This window comes from Archocentrus centrarchus, unplaced genomic scaffold, assembly GCF_007364275.1.
Source record: "Archocentrus centrarchus isolate MPI-CPG fArcCen1 unplaced genomic scaffold, fArcCen1 scaffold_24_ctg1, whole genome shotgun sequence".
Lineage (NCBI taxonomy): Eukaryota > Metazoa > Chordata > Actinopteri > Cichliformes > Cichlidae > Archocentrus > Archocentrus centrarchus.
This window is the reverse complement of record NW_022060254.1, coordinates 4,244,639-4,249,949: the sequence shown is the minus strand read 5'-3', so window position 1 is coordinate 4,249,949 and position 5,311 is coordinate 4,244,639. Positions and strand designations below refer to the sequence as shown.

General features: G+C 41.4%; 1 long non-coding RNA gene across 1 annotated transcript; it reads left to right on the top strand.

The window, feature by feature from the left end:
• Positions 1 to 625: 625 nt before the first annotated feature.
• LOC115775795 (uncharacterized) lies at positions 626 to 3,577 on the top strand. Its single transcript, XR_004019388.1, has 3 exons — positions 626 to 1,050; positions 1,198 to 1,512; positions 3,512 to 3,577. It is a non-coding gene; the product is annotated as an uncharacterized LOC115775795 (long non-coding RNA).
• Positions 3,578 to 5,311: the final 1,734 nt, after the last annotated feature.

The window sequence follows — 5,311 nt, the reverse complement described above, 5'->3', positions numbered from 1 at the left end:
CAAATTCATTTTCTTCTTCTGAACAAAATTGTCCATGTTGAGCATTTCCTCTGGAAACATTTGTATCCATGCTGCAGGGTTCCTGTAAATACAGCTGTTTCTTTGACTTCTTCCATTTCAATAGTTCTGCACTCCATTAGATTCTCCTGACATTTCACTGAGCGTCCTGCTTTTGTCATTGTTATCAATATACAGGACAACCCCCCCTCCCTTTGTTCATGTCTGTCATACATCTCATATCCATCAATCAAGTCTCTGAAACTGCAGTCACAGTGAAACTGAGAAATTTGTGCTCAACAGTCCAAAAGTTGGGACAGATTTGCACTGAGACTCCTACTATTGATCTGATTGATGTGATCTGCTGTTCCATTGTGGAGAAGCTGCTCAGTATTACAGGATTCACAGCTATTATTATGGATCCTGGTATAGAAATGATTTTCAGGCTCTGTGATCAGTGCACTCAAAGAGTTTTAGTCCCAAATCCTCATTTTCACTCTTCATTTATGGACAGAGTTCATTTGGAGCAAACAGAACAAAGTGATTATTGTTCCATTGTTATATGATAGTAGACTGTTGTGGCTTCCTGATGGGAAATGATGGTTTGGATGAAGCTCTCATAATTGTGAACATTTGTGATATTTGTCCAAAGCTCAAAGTTCTTTAATGATCACAGCTTTTTGTCCTTCAGCTGCTCCTGTAACTTTGATCTTGCACTTTGATCCATGTTGATTGAATGTGGTTTTGTCTCCTTAGTATTGGTGCTTGTGGTGTTGTGTCTGCATGTTTCTTTGTCAGAGGCTCATTTGTGTCTGCATTGGTTCCTTTCAGCTTCTTTCTTTGTCTTGGAAGCTCCTTTTTTGCTTCCTGACATCTTTGAGCTGCTTGACTTTGTCACACAGCTTGTGTTTAAGGGCCTTCGTGATTGAGCAGCTCTGCAGTAATCAGGCCTGAGTGTGGCAGTGAGACTGAAGTCAGCTTTCCAACAATCTGCTTCATCACAGTTCATTGATCATTGAAGACGAGGGGAAATGAGTTTTTCCCACAGGGCAGGTAGGTTTGGATGACTTTGTTCCCTTAATGCATGAAATGATTGAAAAAGTGCAGTTTGTATTTACTCAGGTTATTGATGATTAATATGAATTGATGATGATTTCCCTCCTCTTTGTTTCTTTGTTGCTCTTTTTCTGTCTTTATAAGTTGCTGCTGTTGCAGAGAATTTCCAGCCCACGAGGTTTCTGAGCGCAGCGGAGTCACGTGACTGCGAAGCAACAAACCACAGCAGAGCAAGAAGGAGGGGGCGGAGCAAAGTGCGGCTGCGTGTTGGAGGAGCAAAGAGCGAGCTGCTTTTTCCTGAAGAAGTGAACTTAGAGGAGAAACAAACTAAAGCATCGATCCAACATCACTACCAACGTTTGTATCGATACTATTGATACTTGGATCGATCCGCGCACCCTGATCTCCTGGATCTGACCTGAGAACAGCGTTAATCTCTGTCTGTGGGCTCAGCTAAAGGTAAGCATCGAGCTAACTTTAGCAGCTAAGTAGAAAACTGCTGTGGATGAACACATGAGAGGAAGTGAACTCCTAGAGTTCATATCTGAAATCACTGAGAATAAAAACATATTGTGGTGCTTCATGTGCAGCTCTTGGTGATTTGGGACAAGAAGAAAGTTTTAATCATGTTGTGGATTAAATGTTGGATTTTATTTTGTCTACAGAAGCCAGAAGTTTGTCCACTTGTGATCAATCGGATTGATTTTTCTTGTGTATTGTTGGGTTCACTTGAACATTTGAAGGTTTAAAGCTGCATTTCCCCAAAAAGAATAAACCATAATCATGAAGAATGAAGAATAATTTAAAAATGTCTTCCAGTGTCAAACACAGCTGCAGCAGTCAAAGCCAGGAAGGAAAGCTGGTAAAAAGTGTTGAATGTGTGAGTTCAAAGGCCCCATCATTAAAGCTCAGGTAGATCTGACTATGATTACAATTGTTCCTTCTATCAAATGAATGTTTAGCACAGAGTGAATTCAGATGTTCTCCTGTTTTATTTCTATATTTGCTTTCTACTGGGATCCACTGTGTGGTAGATGATGGAGACACTGAGTCTGGTCCAGCTGCTTTGTGGGGGTTCTGTCTCTGAAAGAGTATTTACATCTCTCTCAACTATGGAGAGAGGCGTCATGGGGGGTGGAGAGACTTGTGAGGTGGTGAGCAGGTCCCTGTTGTAGTATGAATGGTGGAGGTGGTGGGAGTGGGGTGGGGGAGTAACAGGTCTGTCCCATTGTTGAAGCTACAAGAGAAGCTGTTCAGGCTGTTGGTGAGGTGTGAACTGCTGGTGCAGTGGGGGGGCTTTAGGCTTGTGGTTGGGTCACTGAGAACTTTCCAGACAGAAGCAGAGTCGTTGACTGAAAACTGGTTTTGGAGTTTCTCTCAGTTCACCTGTTTAGCCTCTCACTGCTTTGCTAAACCTGAACTTTGAAACTGCCTCTGTCTCCACTCTGAAACACTTCCTCCTTTTCCAGCCTCAGCCTCCTCAGCTTAGCTGTGAACCAGGGCTCGTCATTACTATAACTCACCCTGGTGTGTGATGGTGTGCAGCTGTCCTCACAGAAGCTGATGTAGGACGTCACAGCATCTGTACACTCATCAAACTGTTGGAGCAGTCCTGAAAACCTCCCAGTCGCTGCAGTTGAAGAAACCTGTTACCAGTTTGTTCCTCCCAGGTTTCAGCGTGTTTGTTTATCAATCAGGAATTACACAACACAATGGAATAAGGAGTTAATTATTAAATTTAATTAGCCATTTTCATATAGATTATAGAATAATCATGGTCAGAATTGTATACCGTGCCCAGTGTGGTACTGGACATGACATGAAGTACTGACCCTCTCTTCTTCAGCTCAGGTTTTCATATAGTCAAAGCTTATCAGTCTTGCTTACATCATTTACAAAACCAGAAATGTGCAAGACAAAGGATTCCAGCAGCTGCGTCTTCACACGACCTCAGAGTTTCTGTTTATTGTTTGTTTGTTTGGTCTCCATCAGTGGCTGACCATTTCACCCGACAGAGTCCTGGTGTCTGTTAGAGACATACCCAGAACAAACACACTGTTCTTGACTGACCCCAAACATTATGAGCTTCTGTGTCATTAATCAGTTATGTTTATTTTCCAGTCAAACACAGATTTGTCAGGGAAATAAATGTAAAGATGGTAAGAGCAAACATGTACCATGAGTATATTTGAAACTTCATAAAAACTCATTTCCTTCAAGTCCAGATCGAACAGGGACTCCAACCACAAACCTGTGGGTTACTAGTCGGCTGTTCAGACCTTCTGTCTTTGTTTCAAACAAGTTTCCCACCTACTGTTTCTAGATGCCCACCCTAACAGAGCCGGCCAGAACCGGCCGTATCCCACAAAAGTGTATAAATGCAAATCCAGCCTTAAAGGGCTCATTCCCCCAAACAGTGCAGTGTGGTAGCTTCTAATACAGATCTGTTCTCCTGCAGCTGATCATCAGGAGGAGGAGAGTCTGACGGAGCAGCAGAGGAACATTTTCAGCCTCTACAGAGGAAACAATGAGTTCAACACAGCAGGTGAGAAAAATATCAGTGTTACACTATTATTGAAACTGTGTGACTTCATCAGCTGCTGTTGGTTTGTTTTATTATGGTCCCAATTAGCACTGAAGTTACAACAAGACAAAATAAAAAGGTCACATTTTAACAGGACACTGAAACAAAGACATTAATAATCAAGATTCAGATCAAACCCACAATTTATCATACAATACATCATTTTCATTGAGCAGTATTTGATCTATAATGTATTTGGAAATGCTGTACCAGTAGCTGTTGATGTTGCTGTTGTGGTGATCCCCAGAGTCTCTCATCCCGTGGTTCAACACACTCCAACTCCACTGTGTTGGACTGCAGCTGGTGGCAGTAGTCCTTGTTCTGCTCTGAAGATCTGCTTCAAGCTTTAGGGTCACTGTAAGCAGAAGCTGCAGAAGGTGGAGAGCTGCTTCATGTGCTGCTACACCAAACTCACAGAGGCTGCAGAGCAGAACAACAACTACCATCACAAACTGCAGTTCAACACTGTGGAGTTTGTCTGTCAGTGTGATCAGAAACTCAGTGAGAGAGAGCTCATATTTGCTTTGTTATTTATGAGAAAATATATGCATACAGTACTTGAAAAAGTGTGTGTTTGCTGTCCTTTTATAGCATTCATGTGGCCTGCAGTAGTCCTGTGAGGAATCTTGGATTCATCTTTGACCAGGATGTGTCTGTTAGCTCACAGATAAAACACGTTTCCAGGATGGCTTTCATCCATTTGCAGTGTTGTCCCATCCTTTGGCATTTTGAAGCTGGACTGTTATGATTCTTTATAACCAGGATGTCCAATTAATGCTTTGAAATCATTTTACATAAATTCAATAAAAACTCTAATATTAATGGAGTTTGAAGTTTGTTTCACGACTGCATTTCACTCACTGCCTCTGTTTGTATCTCTCTCACTGCAGGACCAACATGGAGCGAGAAGTCAGCGCTCTCAGGAGGCTGACAAACCTCACAGAAGGAAGGGAGGAAAAAAATACACCTGTGATCAGTGTGGGAAGGATTTTACCTGGAAGTGTAGGCTAAAAAGACATCAATTGATCCACACTGGAGAGAAGCTGTTCAGCTGTGACTTGTGTGGAAAGTCTTTGTCCCGGGCTGAAAGCTTAAAAGCACACCAACTCATCCACAGTAGAGAGAAGCCGTACAGCTGTGATCAGTGTGGCAAAAAGTTTGGAACAGACTCACAGTTACAATGCCACATGTTTACCCACACTGAGGAGAGACCTCATAAATGTGACCTGTGTGATAAGACTTTTAAAGCTCCACATTACCTGAGAGCACACCAACAGACCCACAGCAGAAAGAGACTCTACAAGTGCAGTTACTGTGAGGTATGTGTTTTTATTTTGATCTTGTAACTTAAGCCTGACTGTTGGGAACAACTGTTCACTTATGATTTTTGCTTCTATGATCATAAGAAACTAAATTATTACTTTCTGTAGTGACAAACATTTATATCACTGTATTATTTATGATACACCAGTTTCCTGGTATATCATGGTATTATTATTTCTGCATATATGGGTCTTTATGTTGGTTTACAGTGGCTCCTTCTTCAGTCAGGTGTATATAGAATAAAAATAATTTTATTGTCATAAAAAATGAATTATAAAATTCAACCATGGAACAAATTATCAAAACATTTCTGTTTAATTCTTTGCTTTGAAGCCCAAATTCTTCTCTCTG